The sequence below is a fragment of the Stenella coeruleoalba genome (assembly GCF_951394435.1).
Source record: "Stenella coeruleoalba genome assembly, chromosome: 7".
Taxonomy (NCBI): Eukaryota; Metazoa; Chordata; class Mammalia; order Artiodactyla; family Delphinidae; genus Stenella; species Stenella coeruleoalba.
This window is the reverse complement of record NC_137153.1, coordinates 2532300-2557527: the sequence shown is the minus strand read 5'-3', so window position 1 is coordinate 2557527 and position 25228 is coordinate 2532300. Positions and strand designations below refer to the sequence as shown.

General features: G+C 43.6%; 1 long non-coding RNA gene across 26 annotated transcripts in view; it reads left to right on the top strand.

The window, feature by feature from the left end:
- The window catches only part of LOC307189637, a 2307304-nt gene that overhangs the window by 1481219 nt on the left and 800857 nt on the right, over nt 1–25228 (top strand). For 25 of the 26 annotated variants that reach the window (XR_013829230.1, XR_013829231.1, XR_013829232.1 and 22 more), the window contains one exon: nt 24815–24900. This is a non-coding gene — a long non-coding RNA (uncharacterized lncRNA). The remainder of the gene's footprint in view (nt 1–24814; nt 24901–25228) is intronic. The other variant, XR_013829252.1, reaches the window with a different exon arrangement.

Below are 25228 nucleotides of genomic sequence, written 5' to 3'. Positions count from 1 at the left end.
CAAGTTTGCTTGGTTGGCCAAAAAGTGCGTATGCGTTTTTTCCTGAATATATTCAGGAAAAAACGCATACGCCCTTTTTGGCCAAGTGCATCATTGTGGACGTTCTGCCTCTTTTCCTATGCCTTCAATGCAATTCCAGTCTACCTCCTGAAATCGGTTTCCTGCAATTCTGCCCCGCTTTCAAGTCCTCTTGGCAGCCTTACTTCAGTCTATTTTTGGACGATAGCTGTCATTTATAACTCTGCAGGTTTGTGAATTACAGTGCCCCTGAGCTCCTTTCTTCAACTCGCTTTCTTGTGACCTGGCCGCAACACCGCAGGATGTCTACAGGCCCTAATCTGGTTCCGGCACGGCACGCTGAGCCTTTGGTTAATTCCTCTTCCTGGTGGGAAATGAGAGTTAAATTTGCCCATCCAGACACCTCCAGCTAGTCTCTCATTGGTTCTCGCTATTCCTGTTCATCTTCCACAGAAATTGCAAACTGGGCCAAACAGGAGGTTAAAGGGACTGACTCTCCAAGTGGGGAGAGTGTTAGTAAAGCGTCTGGAATGTTGAACCCGAGTACCAGGGTACGAAAACTGAGACATATTTGAACACGTCTCCCGATCACATGGTTGATCATAATCTAGGTTCCACATGCATGTTTTAGCTGAAGGAACAATACCTTAAACCTGGAGAGTTGAGACCCGTGGAATGGGTACCATGCAATATGACTTCAAAGGGTCTTCATTTGCTCACGAACCCCTCCAATCCTATCACTGCTGCATTTACGCCCATGTACACATGCTTGATTCTCTTTCGGAGACATAGCAATCCATAGGTTTTAAGATACTTACTAGTCAGGTACATTCTTAGGCGTTTAATATGCGGTGTTGAGTCCATTTCGTTGAGCAAGGAGTAGCTCTTGTCTATTCCATATTTGGCTTAAGGAACTTTATCTGTGCTCATTTCAATCTCTGGTTTTATGCAGCACCCCAACTCACCTTTCCCCTTAAGCAAGCATAAGTTGGTTTTCTAAATTTGAGACCCTGTTCTGTTCTGTAATTCAGTTCCTGTGTAGCCAAGTTTACATTCCGTGTATTACTGATATCTTATGATGTTTCTTTTTCTGTGTGACTTATTTCAGTTAGAATCATCATACCTGAATCCACTCATTGTGATGCTAAGGGCCTGATGACACAGATTTCATTGCTGAGTGATATTGCTTTGTAAGTAAATACCACAACTTCTTTATCCATTTTTCACTTTCTGCGATGTTGAACTTGTACTGTAAACGAGGTTCTTGTAAACAGAGCCGTTCCAAACTTTGGGGTGGCTGTGTCTTTTTCATTTTAATTTCCCTAAGCTATAGGACCATAAGTGGAAGTGCCCTAGGTTCTGTTGCTTTGTTTTTTAGATGTTTCAGGAAACACCATACACTTCTCCCGAGTGGTTGTTGGCAAATTACATCCCGCCCATCAGCATAACAAGGCTCCCAGTTCTCCATGGCCTGTCCTGCCTTTCTGGATTTTACACTTTTTTCAGATGGCCCTTTTGACCGGGGGGAAGTGAGACTTCATTGTAGTGCAGATTTCCTTTGCAAGCTTGCTTGGTTGGCCAAAAAGGGCGTATGCGTTTTTTCCTGAATATATTCAGGAAAAAACGCATACGCCCTTTTTGGCCAAGTGCATCATTGTGGACGTTCTGCCTCTTTTCCTATGCTTTCAATGCAATTCCAGTCTACCTCCTGAAATCGGTTTCCTGCAATTCTGCCCCGCTTTCAAGTCCTCTTGGCAGCCATACTTCAGTCTATTTTTGGACGATAGCTGTCATTTATAACTCTGCAGGTTTGTGAATTACAGTGCCCCTGAGCTCCTTTCTTCAACTCGCTTTCTTGTGACCTGGCCGCAACACCGCAGTATGTCTACAGGCCCTAATCTGGTTCCGGCACGGCACGCTGAGCCTTTGGTTAATTCCTCTTCCTGGTGGGAAATGAGAGTTAAATTTGCCCGTCCAGACACCTCCAGCTAGTCTCTCATTGGTTCTCGCTATTCCTGTTCATTTCCGCAGAAATTGCAAACTGGGCCAAACAGGAGGTTAAAGGGACTGACTCTCCAAGTGGGGAGAGTGTTAGTAAAGCGTCTGGAATGTTGCACCCGAGTACCAGGGGAGGAAAACTGAGACATATTTGAACACGTCTCCCGTTCACATGGTTGATCATACTCTGGGTTCCACATGCATGTTTTAGCTGAAGGAAGAATACCTTAAACCTGGGTAGTTGAAACCCGTGGAATGGGTACCATGCAATATGACTTCAAAGGGTCTTCATTTGCTCACCGAACCTCCCCAATCCTATCACTGCTGCGTTTATGCCCCTGTACACATGCTTGATTCTCTTTCGGAGACATAGCAATCCATAGGTTTTAAGATACTTACTAGTCAGGTACATTCTTAGGCGTTTAATATGGGGTTTTGAGATCATTTCGTTGAGCAAGGAGTAGCTCTTGTCTATTCCATATTTGGCTTAAGGAACTTTATCTGTGCTCATTTCAATCTCTGGTTTTATGCAGCACCCCAACTCACCTTTCCCCTTAAGCAAGCATAAGTTGGTTTTCTAAATTTGAGACCCTGTTCTGTTTTGGAATGCAGTTCCTGTGTAGCCAAGTTTACATTCTATGTATTAGTGATATCTTATGATGTTTCTTTTTCTGTGTGACTTATTTCAGTTAGAATCATCATACCTGAATCCACTCATTATGCTGCTACGGGCCTGATGACATAGATTTCATTGCTGAGTGATACTGCATAGTACGTAAGTACCACAAGTTCTTTATCCATTTTTCACTTTCTGTGATATTGAACTTGTACGGTAAACGAGGTTCTTGTAAACGGAGGCGTTCCAAATTTTGGGGTGGCTGTGTCTTTTTCATTTTAATTTCCCTAAGCTATAGGACCATAAGCGCAAGTGCCCTCGGCTCTGTTGCTTTGTTTTTTAGATGTTTCAGGAAACACCATACACTTCTCCTGAGTGTCTGTTGGCAATTTACATCCCGCCCATCAGCATAACAAGGCTCCCAGTTCTCCATGGCCTGTCCTGCCTTTCTGGATTTTACACTTTTTTCAGATGGCCCTTTTGACCGGGGGGAAGTGCGACTTCATTGTAGTGCAGATTTCCTTTGCAAGTTTGCTTGGTTGGCCAAAAAGGGCGTATGCTTTTTTTCCTGAATATATTCAGGAAAAAACGCATACACCCTTTTTGGCCAAGTGCATCATTGTGGACGTTCTGCCTCTTTTCCTATGCTTTCAATGCAATTCCAGTCTACCTCCTGAAATCGGTTTCCTGCAATTCTGCCCCGCTTTCAAGTCCTCTTGGCAGCCTTACTTCAGTCTATTTTTGGACGATAGCTGTCATTTATAACTCTGCAGGTTTGTGAATTACAGTGCCCCTGAGCTCCTTTCTTCAACTCGCTTTCTTATGACCTGGCCGCAACACCGCAGGATGTCTTCAGGCCCTAATCTGTTTCTGGCACGGCACGCTGAGCCTTTGGTTAATTCCTCTTCCTGGTGGGAAATGAGAGTTAAATTTGCCCATCCAGACACCTCCAGCTATTCTTTCATTGGTTCTCGCTATTCCTGTTCATCTTCCACAGAAATTGCAAACTGGGCCAAACAGGAGGTTAAAGGGACTGACTCTCCAAGTCGGGAGAGTGTTAGTAAAGCGTCTGGAAAGTTGCACCCGAGTACCAGGGTACGAAAACTGAGACATATTTGAACACGTCTCCCGATCACATGGTTGATCATACTCTAGGTTCCACATGCATGTTTTAGCTGAAGGAAGAATACCTTAAACCTGGGTAGTTGAAACCCGTGGAATGGGTACCATGCAATATGACTTCAAAGGGTCTTCATTTGCTCACGAACCTCTCCAATCCTATCACTGCTGCGTTTATGCCCCTGTACACATGCTTGATTCTCTTTCGGAGACATAGCAATCCATAGGTTTTAAGATCCTTACTAGTCAGGTACATTCTTAAGCGTTTAATATGGGGTGTTGAGTCCATGACGTTGAGCAAGGAGTAGCTCTTGTCTATTCCATATTTGGCTTAAGGAACTTTATCTGTGCTCATTTCAATCTCTGGTTTTATGCAGCACCCCAACTCACCTTTCCCCTTAAGCAAGCATAAGTTAGTTTTCTAAATTTGAGACCCTGTTCTGTTCTGTAATTCAGTTCCTGTGTAGCCAAGTTTCCATTCCGTGTATTACTGATATCTTATGATGTTTCTTTTTCTGTGTGACTTATTTCAGTTAGAATCATCATACCTGAATCCATTCATTGTGCTGCTAAGGGCCTGATGACACAGATTTCATTGCTGAGTGATATTGCTTTGTAAGTAAATACCACAACTTCTTTATCCATTTTTCACTTTCTGCGATGTTGAACTTGTACTGTAAACGAGGTTCTTGTAAACAGAGCCATTCCAAACTTTGGGGTGGCTGTGTCTTTTTGATTTTAATTTCCCTAAGCTATAGGACCATAAGTGGAAGTGCCCTAGGTTTTGTTGCTTTGTTTTTTAGTTGTTTCAGGAAACACCATACACTTCTCCCAAGTGGTTGTTGGCAATTTACATCCCGCCCATCAGCATAACAAGGCTCCCAGTTCTCCATGGCCTGTCCTGCCTTTCTGGATTTTACACTTTTATCAGATGGCCCTTTTGACCGGGGGGAAGTGAGACTTCATTGTAGTGCAGATTTTCTTTGCAAGCTTGCTTGGTTGGCCAAAAAGGGCGTATGCGTTTTCTCCTGAATATATTCAGGAAAAAACGCATACGCCCTTTTTGGCCAAGTGCATCATTGTGGACGTTCTGCCTCTTTTCCTATGCTTTCAATGCAATTCCAGTCTACCTCCTGAAATCGGTTTCCTGCAATTCTGCCCCGCTTTCAAGTCCTCTTGGCAGCCTTACTTCAGTATATTTTTGGACGATAGCTGTCATTTATAACTCTGCAGGTTTGTGAATTACAGTGCCCCTGAGCTCCTTTCTTCAACTCGCTTTCTTTTGAGCTGGCCGCAACACCGCAGGATGGCTTCCGGCCCTAATCTGGTTCTGGCACAGCACGCTGAGCCTTTGGTTATTTCCTCTTCCTGGTGGGAAATGAGAGTTAAATTTGCCCGACCAGACACCTCCAGCTAGTCTCTCATTGGTTCTCCCTATTCCTGTTCATCTTCCGCAGAAATTGCAAACTGGGCCAAACAGGAGGTTAAAGGCGCTGACTCTCCAAGTGGGGAGAGTGTTAGTAAAGCGTCTGGAATGTTGCACCCGAGTACCAGGGGAGGAAAACTGAGACATATTTGAACACGTCTCCCGTTCACATGGTTGATCATACTTGGGTTCCACATGCATGTTTTAGCTGAAGGAAGAATACCTTAAACCTGGGTATTTGAAACCCATGGAATGGGTACCATGCAATATGACTTCAAAGGGTGTTCATTTGCTCACCGAACCTCTCCAATCCTATCACTGCTGCTTTTATGCCCCTGTACACATGCTTGATTCTCTTTCGGAGACATAGCAATCCATAGGTTTTAAGATACTTACTAGTCAGGTACATTCTTAGGCGTTTAATATGCGGTGTTGAGTCCATTTCGTTGAGCAAGGTGTAGCTCTTGTCTATTCCATATTTGGCTTAAGTAACTTTATCTGTGCTCATTTCAATCTCTGGTTTTATGCAGCACCCCAACTCACCTTTCCCCTTAAGCAAGCATAAGTTGGTTTTCTAAATTTGAGACCCTGTTCTGTTCTGTAATTCAGTTCCTGTGTAGCCAAGTTTACATTCCGTGTATTACTGATATCTTATGATGTTTCTTTTTCTGTGTGACTTATTTCAGTTAGAATCATCATACCTGAATCCACTCATTGTGCTGCTAAGGGCCTGATGACACAGATTTCATTGCTGAGTGATATTGCTTTGTAAGTAAATACCACAACTTCTTTATCCATTTTTCACTTTCTTCGATGTTGAACTTGTACTGTAAACGAGGTTCTTGTAAACAGAGCCGTTCCAAACTTTGGGGTGGCTGTGTCTTTTTGATTTTAATTTCCCTAAGCTATAGGACCATAAGTGGAAGTGCCCTAGGTTCTGTTGCTTTGTTTTTTAGATGTTTCAGGAAACACCATACACTTCTCCCAAGTGGTTGTTGGCAATTTACATCCCGCCCATCAGCATAACAAGGCTCCCAGTTCTCCATGGCCTGTCCTGCCTTTCTGGATTTTACACTTTTTTCAGATGGCCCTTTTGACCGGGGGGAAGTGAGACTTCATTGTAGTGCAGATTTCCTTTGCAAGCTTGCTTGGTTGGCCAAAAAGGGCGTATGCGTTTTTTCCTGAATATATTCAGGAAAAAACGCATACGCCCTTTTTGGCCAAGTGCATCATTGTGGACGTTCTGCCTCTTTTCCTATGCTTTCAATGCAATTCCAGTCTACCTCCTGAAATCGGTTTCCTGCAATTCTGCCCCGCTTTCAAGTCCTCTTGGCAGCCTTACTTCAGTCTATTTTTGGACGATAGCTGTCATTTATAACTCTGCAGGTTTGTGAATTACAGTGCCCCTGAGCTCCTTTCTTCAACTCGCTTTCTTGTGACCTGGCCGCAACACCGCAAGATGGCTTCAGGCCCTAATCTGGTTCCGGCACCTCACGCTGAGCCTTTGGTTAATTCCTCTTCCTGGTGGGAAATGAGAGTTAAATTTGCCCGTCCAGACACCTCCAGGTAGTCTCTCATTGGTTCTCGCTATTCCTGTTCATCTTCCGCAGAAATTGCAAACTGGGCCAAACAGGAGGTTAAAGGGACTGACTCTCCAAGTGGGGAGAGTGTTAGTAAAGCGTCTGGAATGTTGCACCCGAGTACCAGGGGAGGAAAACTGAGACATATTTGAACACGTCTCCCGTTCACATGGTTGATCATACTCTGGGTTCCACATGCATGTTTTAGCTGAAGGAAGAATACCTTAAACCTGGAGAGTTAAGACCCGTGTAATGGGTACCATGCAATATGACTTCAAAGGGTCTTCATTGGCTCACCGAACCTCTCCAATCCTATCACTGCTGCGTTTATGCCCCTGTACACATGCTTGATTCTCTTTCGGAGACATAGCAATCCATAGGTTTTAAGATACTTACTAGTCAGGTACATTCTTAGGCGTTTAATATGGGGTTTTGAGATCATTTCGTTGAGCAAGGAGTAGCTCTTGTCTATTCCATATTTGGCTTAAGGAACTTTATCTGTGCTCATTTCAATCTCTGGTTTTATGCAGCACCCCAACTCACCTTTCCCCTTAAGCAAGCATAAGTTGGTTTTCTAAATTTGAGACCCTGTTCTGTTTTGGAATGCAGTTCCTGTGTAGCCAAGTTTACATTCCATGTATTAGTGATATCTTATGATGTTTCTTTTTCTGTGTGACTTATTTCAGTTAGAATCATCATACCTGAATCCACTCATTATGCTGCTACGGGCCTGATGACATAGATTTCATTGCTGAGTGATACTGCATTGTACGTAAGTACCACAAGTTCTTTATGCATTTTTCACTTTCTGTGATATTGAACTTGTACGGTAAACGAGGTTCTTGTAAACGGAGGTGTCCCAAACTTTGGGGTGGCTGTGTCTTTTTCATTTTAATTTCCCTAAGCTATAGGACCATAAGTGGAAGTGCCCTAGGCTCTGATGCTTTGTTTTTTAGATGTTTCAGGAAACACCATACACTTCTCCTGAGTGTCTGTTGGCAATTTACATCCCGCCCATCAGCATAACAAGGCTCCCAGTTCTCCATGGCCTGTCCTGCCTTTCTGGAGTTTACACTTTTTTCAGATGACCCTTTTGACCAGGGAGAAGTGAGACTTCATTGTAGTGCAGATTTCCTTTGCAAGTTTGCTTGGTTGGCCAAAAAGTGCGTATGCGTTTTTTCCTGAATATATTCAGGAAAAAACGCATACGCCCTTTTTGGCCAAGTGCATCATTGTGGACGTTCTGCCTCTTTTCCTATGCCTTCAATGCAATTCCAGTCTACCTCCTGAAATCGGTTTCCTGCAATTCTGCCCCGCTTTCAAGTCCTCTTGGCAGCCTTACTTCAGTCTATTTTTGGACGATAGCTGTCATTTATAACTCTGCAGGTTTGTGAATTACAGTGCCCCTGAGCTCCTTTCTTCAACTCGCTTTCTTGTGACCTGGCCGCAACACCGCAGGATGTCTACAGGCCCTAATCTGGTTCCGGCACGGCACGCTGAGCCTTTGGTTAATTCCTCTTCCTGGTGGGAAATGAGAGTTAAATTTGCCCATCCAGACACCTCCAGCTAGTCTCTCATTGGTTCTCGCTATTCCTGTTCATCTTCCACAGAAATTGCAAACTGGGCCAAACAGGAGGTTAAAGGGACTGACTCTCCAAGTGGGGAGAGTGTTAGTAAAGCGTCTGGAATGTTGAACCCGAGTACCAGGGTACGAAAACTGAGACATATTTGAACACGTCTCCCGATCACATGGTTGATCATAATCTAGGTTCCACATGCATGTTTTAGCTGAAGGAACAATACCTTAAACCTGGAGAGTTGAGACCCGTGGAATGGGTACCATGCAATATGACTTCAAAGGGTCTTCATTTGCTCATGAACCCCTCCAATCCTATCACTGCTGCATTTACGCCCATGTACACATGCTTGATTCTCTTTCGGAGACATAGCAATCCATAGGTTTTAAGATACTTACTAGTCAGGTACATTCTTAGGCGTTTAATATGCGGTGTTGAGTCCATTTCGTTGAGCAAGGAGTAGCTCTTGTCTATTCCATATTTGGCTTAAGGAACTTTATCTGTGCTCATTTCAATCTCTGGTTTTATGCAGCACCCCAACTCACCTTTCCCCTTAAGCAAGCATAAGTTGGTTTTCTAAATTTGAGACCCTGTTCTGTTCTGTAATTCAGTTCCTGTGTAGCCAAGTTTACATTCCGTGTATTACTGATATCTTATGATGTTTCTTTTTCTGTGTGACTTATTTCAGTTAGAATCATCATACCTGAATCCACTCATTGTGATGCTAAGGGCCTGATGACACAGATTTCATTGCTGAGTGATATTGCTTTGTAAGTAAATACCACAACTTCTTTATCCATTTTTCACTTTCTGCGATGTTGAACTTGTACTGTAAACGAGGTTCTTGTAAACAGAGCCGTTCCAAACTTTGGGGTGGCTGTGTCTTTTTCATTTTAATTTCCCTAAGCTATAGGACCATAAGTGGAAGTGCCCTAGGTTCTGTTGCTTTGTTTTTTAGATGTTTCAGGAAACACCATACACTTCTCCCGAGTGGTTGTTGGCAAATTACATCCCGCCCATCAGCATAACAAGGCTCCCAGTTCTCCATGGCCTGTCCTGCCTTTCTGGATTTTACACTTTTTTCAGATGGCCCTTTTGACCGGGGGGAAGTGAGACTTCATTGTAGTGCAGATTTCCTTTGCAAGCTTGCTTGGTTGGCCAAAAAGGGCGTATGCGTTTTTTCCTGAATATATTCAGGAAAAAACGCATACGCCCTTTTTGGCCAAGTGCATCATTGTGGACGTTCTGCCTCTTTTCCTATGCTTTCAATGCAATTCCAGTCTACCTCCTGAAATCGGTTTCCTGCAATTCTGCCCCGCTTTCAAGTCCTCTTGGCAGCCATACTTCAGTCTATTTTTGGACGATAGCTGTCATTTATAACTCTGCAGGTTTGTGAATTACAGTGCCCCTGAGCTCCTTTCTTCAACTCGCTTTCTTGTGACCTGGCTGCAACACCGCAGTATGTCTACAGGCCCTAATCTGGTTCCGGCACGGCACGCTGAGCCTTTGGTTAATTCCTCTTCCTGGTGGGAAATGAGAGTTAAATTTGCCCGTCCAGACACCTCCAGCTAGTCTCTCATTGGTTCTCGCTATTCCTGTTCATTTAGGCAGAAATTGCAAACTGGGCCAAACAGGAGGTTAAAGGGACTGACTCTCCAAGTGGGGAGAGTGTTAGTAAAGCGTCTGGAATGTTGTACCCGAGTACCAGGGGAGGAAAACTGAGACATATTTGAACACGTCTCCCGTTCACATGGTTGATCATACTCTGGGTTCCACATGCATGTTTTAGCTGAAGGAAGAATACCTTAAACCTGGGTAGTTGAAACCCGTGGAATGGGTACCATGCAATATGACTTCAAAGGGTCTTCATTTGCTCACCGAACCTCTCCAATCCTATCACTGCTGCGTTTATGCCCCTGTACACATGCTTGATTCTCTTTCGGAGACATAGCAATCCATAGGTTTTAAGATACTTACTAGTCAGGTACATTCTTAGGCGTTTAATATGGGGTTTTGAGATCATTTCGTTGAGCAAGGAGTAGCTCTTGTCTATTCCATATTTGGCTTAAGGAACTTTATCTGTGCTCATTTCAATCTCTGGTTTTATGCAGCACCCCAACTCACCTTTCCCCTTAAGCAAGCATAAGTTGGTTTTCGAAATTTGAGACCCTGTTCTATTTTGGAATGCAGTTCCTGTGTAGCCAAGTTTACATTCTATGTATTAGTGATATCTTATGATGTTTCTTTTTCTGTGTGACTTATTTCAGTTAGAATCATCATACCTGAATCCACTCATTATGCTGCTACGGGCCTGATGACATAGATTTCATTGCTGAGTGATACTGCATAGTACGTAAGTACCACAAGTTCTTTATCCATTTTTCACTTTCTGTGATATTGAACTTGTACGGTAAACGAGGTTCTTGTAAACGGAGGCGTCCCAAATTTTGGGGTGGCTGTGTCTTTTTGATTTTAATTTCCCTAAGCTATAGGACCATAAGCGCAAGTGCCCTCGGCTCTGTTGCTTTGTTTTTTAGATGTTTCAGGAAACACCATACACTTCTCCTGAGTGTCTGTTGGCAATTTACATCCCGCCCATCAGCATAACAAGGCTCCCAGTTCTCCATGGCCTGTCCTGCCTTTCTGGATTTTACACTTTTTTCAGATGGCCCTTTTGACCGGGGGGAAGTGCGACTTCATTGTAGTGCAGATTTCCTTTGCAAGTTTGCTTGGTTGGCCAAAAAGGGCGTATGCTTTTTTTCCTGAATATATTCAGGAAAAAACGCATACACCCTTTTTGGCCAAGTGCATCATTGTGGACGTTCTGCCTCTTTTCCTATGCTTTCAATGCAATTCCAGTCTACCTCCTGAAATCGGTTTCCTGCAATTCTGCCCCGCTTTCAAGTCCTCTTGGCAGCCTTACTTCAGTCTATTTTTGGACGATAGCTGTCATTTATAACTCTGCAGGTTTGTGAATTACAGTGCCCCTGAGCTCCTTTCTTCAACTCGCTTTCTTATGACCTGGCCACAACACCGCACGATGTCTTCAGGCCCTAATCTGTTTCTGGCACGGCACGCTGAGCCTTTGGTTAATTCCTCTTCCTGGTGGGAAATGAGAGTTAAATTTGCCCATCCAGACACCTCCAGCTATTCTTTCATTGGTTCTCGCTATTCCTGTTCATCTTCCACAGAAATTGCAAACTGGGCCAAACAGGAGGTTAAAGGGACTGACTCTCCAAGTCGGGAGAGTGTTAGTAAAGCGTCTGGAAAGTTGCACCCGAGTACCAGGGTACGAAAACTGAGACATATTTGAACACGTCTCCCGATCACATGGTTGATCATACTCTAGGTTCCACATGCATGTTTTAGCTGAAGGAAGAATACCTTAAACCTGGGTAGTTGAAACCCGTGGAATGGGTACCATGCAATATGACTTCAAAGGGTCTTCATTTGCTCACGAACCTCTCCAATCCTATCACTGCTGCGTTTATGCCCCTGTACACATGCTTGATTCTCTTTCGGAGACATAGCAATCCATAGGTTTTAAGATACTTACTAGTCAGGTACATTCTTAAGCGTTTAATATGGGGTGTTGAGTCCATGACGTTGAGCAAGGAGTAGCTCTTGTCTATTCCATATTTGGCTTAAGGAACTTTATCTGTGCTCATTTCAATCTCTGGTTTTATGCAGCACCCCAACTCACCTTTCCCCTTAAGCAAGCATAAGTTAGTTTTCTAAATTTGAGACCCTGTTCTGTTCTGTAATTCAGTTCCTGTGTAGCCAAGTTTCCATTCCGTGTATTACTGATATCTTATGATGTTTCTTTTTCTGTGTGACTTATTTCAGTTAGAATCATCATACCTGAATCCATTCATTGTGCTGCTAAGGGCCTGATGACACAGATTTCATTGCTGAGTGATATTGCTTTGTAAGTAAATACCACAACTTCTTTATCCATTTTTCACTTTCTGCGATGTTGAACTTGTACTGTAAACGAGGTTCTTGTAAACAGAGCCATTCCAAACTTTGGGGTGGCTGTGTCTTTTTGATTTTAATTTCCCTAAGCTATAGGACCATAAGTGGAAGTGCCCTAGGTTTTGTTGCTTTGTTTTTTAGTTGTTTCAGGAAACACCATACACTTCTCCCAAGTGGTTGTTGCCAATTTACATCCCGCCCATCAGCATAACAAGGCTCCCAGTTCTCCATGGCCTGTCCTGCCTTTCTGGGTTTTACACTTTTATCAGATGGCCCTTTTGACCGGGGGGAAGTGAGACTTCATTGTAGTGCAGATTTTCTTTGCAAGCTTGCTTGGTTGGCCAAAAAGGGCGTATGCGTTTTCTCCTGAATATATTCAGGAAAAAACGCATACGCCCTTTTTGGCCAAGTGCATCATTGTGGACGTTCTGCCTCTTTTCCTATGCTTTCAATGCAATTCCAGTCTACCTCCTGAAATCGGTTTCCTGCAATTCTGCCCCGCTTTCAAGTCCTCTTGGCAGCCTTACTTCAGTATATTTTTGGACGATAGCTGTCATTTATAACTCTGCAGGTTTGTGAATTACAGTGCCCCTGAGCTCCTTTCTTCAACTCGCTTTCTTTTGAGCTGGCCGCAACACCGCAGGATGGCTTCCGGCCCTAATCTGGTTCTGGCACAGCACGCTGAGCCTTTGGTTATTTCCTCTTCCTGGTGGGAAATGAGAGTTAAATTTGCCCGACCAGACACCTCCAGCTAGTCTCTCATTGGTTCTCCCTATTCCTGTTCATCTTCCGCAGAAATTGCAAACTGGGCCAAACAGGAGGTTAAAGGCGCTGACTCTCCAAGTGGGGAGAGTGTTAGTAAAGCGTCTGGAATGTTGCACCCGAGTACCAGGGGAGGAAAACTGAGACATATTTGAACACGTCTCCCGTTCACATGGTTGATCATACTTGGGTTCCACATGCATGTTTTAGCTGAAGGAAGAATACCTTAAACCTGGGTATTTGAAACCCATGGAATGGGTACCATGCAATATGACTTCAAAGGGTGTTCATTTGCTCACCGAACCTCTCCAATCCTATCACTGCTGCTTTTATGCCCCTGTACACATGCTTGATTCTCTTTCGGAGACATAGCAATCCATAGGTTTTAAGATACTTACTAGTCAGGTACATTCTTAGGCGTTTAATATGCGGTGTTGAGTCCATTTCGTTGAGCAAGGTGTAGCTCTTGTCTATTCCATATTTGGCTTAAGTAACTTTATCTGTGCTCATTTCAATCTCTGGTTTTATGCAGCACCCCAACTCACCTTTCCCCTTAAGCAAGCATAAGTTGGTTTTCTAAATTTGAGACCCTGTTCTGTTCTGTAATTCAGTTCCTGTGTAGCCAAGTTTCCATTCCGTGTATTACTGATATCTTATGATGTTTCTTTTTCTGTGTGACTTATTTCAGTTAGAATCATCATACCTGAATCCACTCATTATGCTGCTACGGGCCTGATGACATAGATTTCATTGCTGAGTGATACTGCATAGTACGTAAGTACCACAAGTTCTTTATCCATTTTTCACTTTCTGTGATATTGAACTTGTACGGTAAACGAGGTTCTTGTAAACGGAGGCGTCCCAAATTTTGGGGTGGCTGTGTCTTTTTCATTTTAATTTCCCTAAGCTATAGGACCATAAGCGCAAGTGCCCTCGGCTCTGTTGCTTTGTTTTTTAGATGTTTCAGGAAACACCATACACTTCTCCTGAGTGTCTGTTGGCAATTTACATCCCGCCCATCAGCATAACAAGGCTCCCAGTTCTCCATGGCCTGTCCTGCCTTTCTGGATTTTACACTTTTTTCAGATGGCCCTTTTGACCGGGGGGAAGTGCGACTTCATTGTAGTGCAGATTTCCTTTGCAAGTTTGCTTGGTTGGCCAAAAAGGGCGTATGCTTTTTTTCCTGAATATATTCAGGAAAAAACGCATACACCCTTTTTGGCCAAGTGCATCATTGTGGACGTTCTGCCTCTTTTCCTATGCTTTCAATGCAATTCCAGTCTACCTCCTGAAATCGGTTTCCTGCAATTCTGCCCCGCTTTCAAGTCCTCTTGGCAGCCTTACTTCAGTCTATTTTTGGACGATAGCTGTCATTTATAACTCTGCAGGTTTGTGAATTACAGTGCCCCTGAGCTCCTTTCTTCAACTCGCTTTCTTATGACCTGGCCGCAACACCGCACGATGTCTTCAGGCCCTAATCTGTTTCTGGCACGGCACGCTGAGCCTTTGGTTAATTCCTCTTCCTGGTGGGAAATGAGAGTTAAATTTGCCCATCCAGACACCTCCAGCTATTCTTTCATTGGTTCTCGCTATTCCTGTTCATCTTCCACAGAAATTGCAAACTGGGCCAAACAGGAGGTTAAAGGGACTGACTCTCCAAGTCGGGAGAGTGTTAGTAAAGCGTCTGGAAAGTTGCACCCGAGTACCAGGGTACGAAAACTGAGACATATTTGAACACGTCTCCCGATCACATGGTTGATCATACTCTAGGTTCCACATGCATGTTTTAGCTGAAGGAAGAATACCTTAAACCTGGGTAGTTGAAACCCGTGGAATGGGTACCATGCAATATGACTTCAAAGGGTCTTCATTTGCTCACGAACCTCTCCAATCCTATCACTGCTGCGTTTATGCCCCTGTACACATGCTTGATTCTCTTTCGGAGACATAGCAATCCATAGGTTTTAAGATACTTACTAGTCAGGTACATTCTTAAGCGTTTAATATGGGGTGTTGAGTCCATGACGTTGAGCAAGGAGTAGCTCTTGTCTATTCCATATTTGGCTTAAGGAACTTTATCTGTGCTCATTTCAATCTCTGGTTTTATGCAGCACCCCAACTCACCTTTCCCCTTAAGCAAGCATAAGTTAGTTTTCTAAATTTGAGACCCTGTTCTGTTCTGTAATTCAGTTCCTGTGTAGCCAAGTTTCCATTCCGTGTATTACTGATATCTTATGATGTTTCTTTTTCTGTGTGACTTATTTCAGTTAGAATCATCATACCTGAATCCATTCATTGTGCTGCTAAGGGCCTGATGACACAGATTTCATTGCTGAGTGATATTGCTTTGTAAGTAAATACCACAACTTCTTTATCCATTTTTCACTTTCTGCGATGTTGAACTTGTACTGTAAACGAGGTTCTTGTAAACAGAGCCATTCCAAACTTTGGGGTGGCTGTGTCTTTTTGATTTTAATTTCCCTAAGCTATAGGACCATAAGTGGAAGTGCCCTAGGTTTTGTTGCTTTGTTTTTTAGTTGTTTCAGGAAACACCATACACTTCTCCCAAGTGGTTGTTGGCAATTTACATCCCGCCCATCAGCATAACAAGGCTCCCAGTTCTCCATGGCCTGTCCTGCCTTTCTGGATTTTACACTTTTATCAGATGGCCCTTTTGACCGGAGGGAAGTGAGACTTCATTGTAGTGCAGATTTTCTTTGCAAGCTTGCTTGGTTGGCCAAAAAGGGCGTATGCGTTTTCTCCTGAATATATTCAGGAAAAAACGCATACGCCCTTTTTGGCCAAGTGCATCATTGTGGACGTTCTGCCTCTTTTCCTATGCTTTCAATGCAATTCCAGTCTACCTCCTGAAATCGGTTTCCTGCAATTCTGCCCCGCTTTCAAGTCCTCTTGGCAGCCTTACTTCAGTATATTTTTGGACGATAGCTGTCATTTATAACTCTGCAGGTTTGTGAATTACAGTGCCCCTGAGCTCCTTTCTTCAACTCGCTTTCTTTTGAGCTGGCCGCAACACCGCAGGATGGCTTCCGGCCCTAATCTGGTTCTGGCACAGCACGCTGAGCCTTTGGTTATTTCCTCTTCCTGGTGGGAAATGAGAGTTAAATTTGCCCGACCAGACACCTCCAGCTAGTCTCTCATTGGTTCTCCCTATTCCTGTTCATCTTCCGCAGAAATTGCAAACTGGGCCAAACAGGAGGTTAAAGGCGCTGACTCTCCAAGTGGGGAGAGTGTTAGTAAAGCGTCTGGAATGTTGCACCCGAGTACCAGGGGAGGAAAACTGAGACATATTTGAACACGTCTCCCGTTCACATGGTTGATCATACTTGGGTTCCACATGCATGTTTTAGCTGAAGGAAGAATACCTTAAACCTGGGTATTTGAAACCCATGGAATGGGTACCATGCAATATGACTTCAAAGGGTGTTCATTTGCTCACCGAACCTCTCCAATCCTATCACTGCTGCTTTTATGCCCCTGTACACATGCTTGATTCTCTTTCGGAGACATAGCAATCCATAGGTTTTAAGATACTTACTAGTCAGGTACATTCTTAGGCGTTTAATATGCGGTGTTGAGTCCATTTCGTTGAGCAAGGTGTAGCTCTTGTCTATTCCATATTTGGCTTAAGTAACTTTATCTGTGCTCATTTCAATCTCTGGTTTTATGCAGCACCCCAACTCACCTTTCCCCTTAAGCAAGCATAAGTTGGTTTTCTAAATTTGAGACCCTGTTCTGTTCTGTAATTCAGTTCCTGTGTAGCCAAGTTTACATTCCGTGTATTACTGATATCTTATGATGTTTCTTTTTCTGTGTGACTTATTTCAGTTAGAATCATCATACCTGAATCCACTCATTGTGCTGCTAAGGGCCTGATGACACAGATTTCATTGCTGAGTGATATTGCTTTGTAAGTAAATACCACAACTTCTTTATCCATTTTTCACTTTCTTCGATGTTGAACTTGTACTGTAAACGAGGTTCTTGTAAACAGAGCCGTTCCAAACTTTGGGGTGGCTGTGTCTTTTTGATTTTAATTTCCCTAAGCTATAGGACCATAAGTGGAAGTGCCCTAGGTTCTGTTGCTTTGTTTTTTAGATGTTTCAGGAAACACCATACACTTCTCCCAAGTGGTTGTTGGCAATTTACATCCCGCCCATCAGCATAACAAGGCTCCCAGTTCTCCATGGCCTGTCCTGCCTTTCTGGATTTTACACTTTTTTCAGATGGCCCTTTTGACCGGGGGGAAGTGAGACTTCATTGTAGTGCAGATTTCCTTTGCAAGCTTGCTTGGTTGGCCAAAAAGGGCGTATGCGTTTTTTCCTGAATATATTCAGGAAAAAACGCATACGCCCTTTTTGGCCAAGTGCATCATTGTGGACGTTCTGCCTCTTTTCCTATGCTTTCAATGCAATTCCAGTCTACCTCCTGAAATCGGTTTCCTGCAATTCTGCCCCGCTTTCAAGTCCTCTTGGCAGCCTTACTTCAGTCTATTTTTGGACGATAGCTGTCATTTATAACTCTGCAGGTTTGTGAATTACAGTGCCCCTGAGCTCCTTTCTTCAACTCGCTTTCTTGTGACCTGGTCGCAACACCGCAGGATGGCTTCAGGCCCTAATCTGGTTCCGGCACGGCACGCTGAGCCTTTGGTTAATTCCTCTTCCTGGTGGGAAATGAGAGTTAAATTTGCCCGTCCAGACACCTCCAGCTAGTCTCTCATTGGTTCTCGCTATTCCTGTTCATTTCCGCAGAAATTGCAAACTGGGCCAAACAGGAGGTTAAAGGGACTGACTCTCCAAGTGGGGAGAGTGTTAGTAAAGTGTCTGGAATGTTGCACCCGAGTACCAGGGGAGGAAAACTGAGACATATTTGAACACGTCTCCCGTTCACATGGTTGATCATACTCTGGGTTCCACATGCATGTTTTAGCTGAAGGAAGAATACCTTAAACCTGGAGAGTTAAGACCCGTGTAATGGGTACCATGCAATATGACTTAAAAGGGTCTTCATTTGCTCACCGAACCTCTCCAATCCTATCACTGCTGCGTTTATGCCCCTGTACACATGCTTGATTCTCTTTCGGAGACATAGCAATCCATAGGTTTTAAGATACTTACTAGTCAGGTACATTCTTAGGCGTTTAATATGGGGTTTTGAGTCCATTTCGTTGAGCAAGGAGTAGCTCTTGTCTATTCCATATTTGGCTTAAGGAACTTTATCTGTGCTCATTTCAATCTCTGGTTTTATGCAGCACCCCAACTCACCTTTCCCCTTAAGCAAGCATAAGTTGGTTTTCTAAATTTGAGACCCTGTTCTGTTTTGGAATGCAGTTCCTGTGTAGCCAAGTTTACATTCCGTGTATTAGTGATATCTTATGATGTTTCTTTTTCTGTGTGACTTATTTCAGTTAGAATCATCATACCTGAATCCACTCATTATGCTGCTACGGGCCTGATGACATAGATTTCATTGCTGAGTGATACTGCATTGTACGTAAGTACCACAAGTTCTTTATCCATTTTTCACTTTCTGTGATATTGAACTTGTACGGTAAACGAGGTTCTTGTAAACGGAGGTGTCCCAAACTTTGGGGTGGCTGTGTCTTTTTGATTTTAATTTCCCTAAGCTATAGGACCATAAGTGGAAGTGCCCTAGGTTCTGTTGCTTTGTTTTTTAGTTGTTTCAGGAAACACCATACACTTCTCCCAAGTGATTGTTGGCAATTTACATCCCGCCCATCAGCATAACAAGGCTCCCAGTTCTCCATGGCCTGTCCTGCCTTTCTGGATTTTACACTTTTATCAGATGGCCCTTTTGACCAGGGGGAAGTGAGACTTAATTGTAGTGCAGATTTCCTTTGCAAGCTTGCTTGGTTGGCCAAAAAGGGCGTATGCGTTTTTTCCTGAATATATTCAGGAAAAAACGCATACGCCCTTTTTGGCCAAGTGCATCATTGTGGACGTTCTGCCTCTTTTCCTATGCTTTCAATGCAATTCCAGTCTACCTCCTGAAATCGGTTTCCTGCAATTCTGCCCCGCTTTCAAGTCCTCTTGGCAGCCTTACTTCAGTCTATTTTTGGACGATAGCTGTCATTTATAACTCTGCAGGTTTGTGAATTACAGTGCCCCTGAGCTCCTTTCTTCAACTCGCTTTCTTTTGAGCTGGCCGCAACACCGCAGGATGGCTTCCGGCCCTAATCTGGTTCCGGCACGGCACGCTGAGCCTTTGGTTATTTCCTCTTCCTGGTGGGAAATGAGAGTTAAATTTGCCCGTCCAGACACCTGCAGCTAGCCTCTCATTGGTTCTCGCTATTCCTGTTCAACTTCGGCAGAAATTGCAAACTGTGCCAAACAGGAGGTTAAAGGCGCTGACTCTCCAAGTGGGGAGAGTGTTAGTAAAGCGTCTGGAATGTTGAACCCGAGTACCAGGGTACGAAAACTGAGACATATTTGAACACGTCTCCCGATCACATGGTTGATCATAATCTAGGTTCCACATGCATGTTTTAGCTGAAGGAACAATACCTTAAACCTGGAGAGTTGAGACCCGTGGAATGGGTACCATGCAATATGACTTCAAAGGGTCTTCATTTGCTCATGAACCCCTCCAATCCTATCACTGCTGCATTTATGCCCATGTACACATGCTTGATTCTCTTTCGGAGACATAGCAATCCATAGGTTTTAAGATACTTACTAGTCAGGTGCATTCTTAGGCGTTTAATATGGGGTTTTGTGTCCATTTCGTTGAGCAAGGAGTAGCTCTTGTGTATTCCATATTTGGCTTAAGGAACTTTATCTGTGCCCATTTCAATCTCTGGTTTTATGCAGCACCCCAACTCACCTTTCCCCTTAAGCAAGCATAAGTTGGTTTTCTAAATTTGAGACCCTGTTCTGTTTTGGAATGCAGTTCCTGTGTAGCCAAGTTTACATTCCGTGTATTAGTGATATCTTATGATGTTTCTTTTTCTGTGTGACTTATTTCAGTTAGAATCATCGTACCTGAATCCACTCATTATGCTGCTACGGGCCTGATGACATAGATTTCATTGCTGCGTGATACTGCATTGTACGTAAGTACCACAAGTTCTTTATCCATTTTTCACTTTCTGTGATATTGAACTTGTACGGTAAACGAGGTTCTTGTAAACGGAGGCGTCCCAAACTTTGGGGTGGCTATGTCTTTTTGATTTTAATTTCCCTAAGCTATAGGACCATAAGCGCAAGTGCCCTCGGCTCTGTTGCTTTCTTTTTTAGATGTTTCAGGAAACACCATACACTTCTCCTGAGTGTCTGTTGGCAATTTACATCCCGCCCATCAGCATAACAAGGCTCCCAGTTCTCCATGGCCTGTCCTGCCTTTCTGGATTTTACACTTTTTTCAGATGGCCCTTTTGACCGGGGGGAAGTGAGACTTCATTGTAGTGCAGATTTCCTTTGCAAGTTTGCTTGGTTGGCCAAAAAGGGCGTATGCGTTTTTTCCTGAATATATTCAGGAAAAAACGCATACGCCCTTTTTGGCCAAGTGCATCATTGTGGACGTTCTGCCTCTTTTCCTATGCTTTCAATGCAATTCCAGTCTACCTCCTGAAATCGGTTTCCTGCAATTCTGCCCCGCTTTCAAGTCCTCTTGGCAGCCTTACTTCAGTATATTTTTGGACGATAGCTGTCATTTATAACTCTGCAGGTTTGTGAATTACAGTGCCCCTGAGCTCCTTTCTTCAACTCGCTTTCTTTTGAGCTGGCCGCAACACTGCAGGATGTCTTCAGGCCCTAATCTGGTTCTGGCACGGCACGCTGAGCCTTTGGTTAATTCCTCTTCCTGGTGGGAAATGAGAGTTAAATTTGCCCATCCAGACACCTCCAGCTATTCTTTCATTGGTTCTCGCTATTCCTGTTCATCTTCCGCAGAAATTGCAAACTGGGCCAAACAGGAGGTTAAAGGGAGTGACTCTCCAAGTCGGGAGAGTGTTAGTAAAGCGTCTGGAAAGTTGCACCCGAGTACCAGGGTACGAAAACTGAGACATATTTGAACACGTCTCCCGATCACATGGTTGATCATACTCTAGGTTCCACATGCATGTTTTAGCTGAAGGAAGAATACCTTAAACCTGGGTAGTTGAAACCCGTGGAATGGGTACCATGCAATATGACTTCAAAGGGTCTTCATTTGCTCACGAACCTCTCCAATCCTATCACTGCTGCGTTTATGCCCCTGTACACATGCTTGATTCTCTTTCGGAGACATAGCAATCCATAGGTTTTAAGATACTTACTAGTCAGGTGCATTCTTAGGCGTTTAATATGGGGTTTTGTGTCCATTTCGTTGAGCAAGGAGTAGCTCTTGTGTATTCCATATTTGGCTTAAGGAACTTTATCTGTGCCCATTTCAATCTCTGGTTTTATGCAGCACCCCAACTCACCTTTCCACTTAAGCAAGCATAAGTTGGTTTTCTAAATTTGAGACCCTGTTCTGTTTTGGAATGCAGTTCCTGTGTAGCCAAGTTTACATTCCGTGTATTAGTGATATCTTATGATGTTTCTTTTTCTGTGTGACTTATTTCAGTTAGAATCATCGTACCTGAATCCACTCATTGTGCTGCTAAGGGCCTGATGACACAGATTTCATTGCTGAGTGATATTGCTTTGTAAGTAAATACCACAGCTTCTTTATCCATTTTTCACTTTCTGCGATGTTGAACTTGTACTGTAAACGAGGTTCTTGTAAACAGAGCCGTTCCAAACTTTGGGGTGGCTGTGTCTTTTAGATTTTAATTTCCCTAAGCTATAGGACCATAAGTGGAAGTGCCCTAGGTTCTGTTGCTTTGTTTTTTAGTTGTTTCAGGAAACACCATACACTTCTTCCAAGTGGTTGTTGGCAATTTACATCCCGCCCATCAGCATAACAAGGCTCCCAGTTCTCCATGGCCTGTCCTGCCTTTCTGGATTTTACACTTTTATCAGATGGCCCTTTTGACCGGGGGGAAGTGAGACTTCATTGTAGTGCAGATTTCCTTTGCAAGCTTGCTTGGTTGGCCAAAAAGGGCGTATGCGTTTTTTCCTGAATATATTCAGGAAAAAACGCATACGCCCTTTTTGGCCAAGTGCATCATTGTGGACGTTCTGCCTCTTTTCCTATGCTTTCAATGCAATTCCAGTCTACCTCCTGAAATCGGTTTCCTGCAATTCTGCCCCGCTTTCAAGTCCTCTTGGCAGCCTTACTTCAGTATATTTTTGGACGATAGCTGTCATTTATAACTCTGCAGGTTTGTGAATTACAGTGCCCCTGAGCTCCTTTCTTCAACTCGCTTTCTTTTGAGCTGGCCGCAACACCGCAGGATGGCTTCAGGCCCTAATCTGGTTCCGGTACGGCACGCTGAGCCTTTGGATATTTCCTCTTCCTGGTGGGAAATGAGAGTTAAATTTGCCCGTCCAGACATCTCCAGCTAGCCTCTCATTGGTTCTCACTATTCCTGTTCATCTTCCGCAGAAATTGCAAACTGGGCCAAACAGGAGGTTAAAGGCGCTGACTTTCCAAGTGGGGAGAGTGTTAGTAAAGCGTCTGGAATGTTGCACCCGAGTACCAGGGTACGAAAACTGAGACATATTTGAACACGTCTCCCGATCACATGGTTGATCATACTCTAGGTTCCACATGCATGTTTTAGCTGAAGGAAGAATACCTTAAACCTGGGTATTTGAAACCCGTGGAATGGGTACCATGCAATATGACTACAAAGGGTGTTCATTTGCTCACCGAACCTCTCCAATCCTATCACTGCTGCGTTTATGCCCCTGTACACATGCTTGATTCTCTTTCGGAGACATAGCAATCCATGGGTTTTTAGATACTTACTAGTCAGGTACATTCTTAGGCGTTTAATATGCGGTGTTGAGTCCATTTCGTTGAGCAAGGAGTAGCTCTTGTCTATTCCATATTTGGCTTAAGGAACTTTATCTGTGCTCATTTCAATCTCTGGTTTTATGCAGCACCCCAACTCACCTTTCCCCTTAAGCAAGCATAAGTTGGTTTTCAAAATTTGAGACCCTGTTCTGTTTTGGAATGCAGTTCCTGTGTAGCCAAGTTTACATTCCGTGTATTAGTGATATCTTATGATGTTTCTTTTTCTGTGTGACTTATTTCAGTTAGAATCATCATACCTGAATCCACTCATTGTGCTGCTAAGGGCCTGATGACACAGATTTCATTGCTGAGTGATATTGCTTTGTAAGTAAATACCACAACTTTTTTATCCATTTTTCACTTTCTGCCATGTTGAACTTGTACTGTAAACGAGGTTCTTGTAAACAGAGCCGTTCCAAACTTTGGGGTGGCTGTGTCTTTTTCATTTTAATTTCCCTAAGCTATAGGACCATAAGTGGAAGTGCCCTAGGCTCTGATGCTTTGTTTTTTAGATGTTTCAGGAAACACCATACACTTCTCCTGAGCGTCTGTTGGCAATTTACATCCCGCCCATCAGCATAACAAGGCTCCCAGTTCTCCATGGCCTGTCCTGCCTTTCTGGAGTTTACACTTTTTTCAGATGGCCCTTTTGACCGGGGAGAAGTGAGACTTCATTGTAGAGCAGATTTCCTTTGCAAGTTTGCTTGGTTGGCAAAAAAGGGCGTATGCGTTTCTTCCTGAATATATTCAGGAAAAAACGCATACGCCCTTTTTGGACAAGTGCATCATTGTGGACGTTCTGCCTCTTTTCCTATGCCTTTAATGCAATTCCAGTCTACCTCCTGAAATCGGTTTCCTGCAATTCTGCCCCGCTTTCAAGTCCTCTTGGCAGCCTTACTTCAGTCTATTTTTGGACGATAGCTGTCATTTATAACTCTGCAGGTTTGTGAATTACAGTGCCCCTGAGCTCCTTTCTTCAACTCGCTTTCTTGTGACCTGGCCGCAACACCGCAGGATGTCTACAGGCCCTAATCTGGTTCCGGCATGGCACGCTGAGCCTTTAGTTAATTCCTCTTCCTGGTGGGAAATGAGAGTTAAATTTGCCCATCCAGACACCTCCAGCTAGTCTCTCATTGGTTCTCGCTATTCCTGTTCATCTTCCACAGAAATTGCAAACTGGGCCAAACAGGAGGTTAAAGGGACTGACTCTCCAAGTGGGGAGAGTGTTAGTAAAGCGTCTGGAATGTTGAACCCGAGTACCAGGGTACGAAAACTGAGACATATTTGAACACGTCTCCCGATCACATGGTTGATCATAATCTAGGTTCCACATGCATGTTTTAGCTGAAGGAACAATACCTTAAACCTGGAGAGTTGAGACCCGTGTAATGGGTACCATGCAATATGACTTCAAAGGGTCTTCATTTGCTCACCGAACCTCTCCAATCCTATCACTGCTGCGTTTATGCCCCTGTACACACGCTTGATTCTCTTTTGGAGACATAGCAATCCATAGGTTTTAAGATACTTACTAGTCAGGTACATTCTTAGGCGTTTAATATGGGATTTTGAGTCCATTTCGTTGAGCAAGGAGTAGCTCTTGTCTATTCCATATTTGGCTTAAGGAACTTTATCTGTGCTCATTTCAATCTCTGGTTTTATGCAGCACCCCAACTCACCTTTCCCCTTAAGCAAGCATAAGTTGGTTTTCGAAATTTGAGACCCTGTTCTGTTCTGTAATTCAGTTCCTGTGTAGCCAAGTTTACATTCCGTGTATTACTGATATCTTATGATGTTTCTTTTTCTGTGTGACTTATTTCAGTTAGAATCATCATACCTGAATCCACTCATTGTGCTGCTAAGGGCCTGATGACACAGATTTCATTGCTGAGTGATATTGCTTTTTAAGTAAATACCACAACTTCTTTATCCATTTTTCACTTTCTGCGATGTTGAACTGTACTGTAAACGACGTTCTTGTAAACAGAGCCGTTCCAAACTTTGGGGTGGCTGTGTCTTTTTGATTTTAAATTCCCTAAGCTATAGGACCATAAGTGGAAGTGCCCTAGGCTCTGTTGCTTTGTTTTTTAGATGTTTCAGGAAACACCATACACTTCTCCCGAGTGGTTGTTGGCAATTTACATCCCGCCCATCAGCATAACAAGGCTCCCAGTTCTCCATGGCCTGTCCTGCCTTTCTGGATTTTACACTTTTTTCAGATGGCCCTTTTGACCAG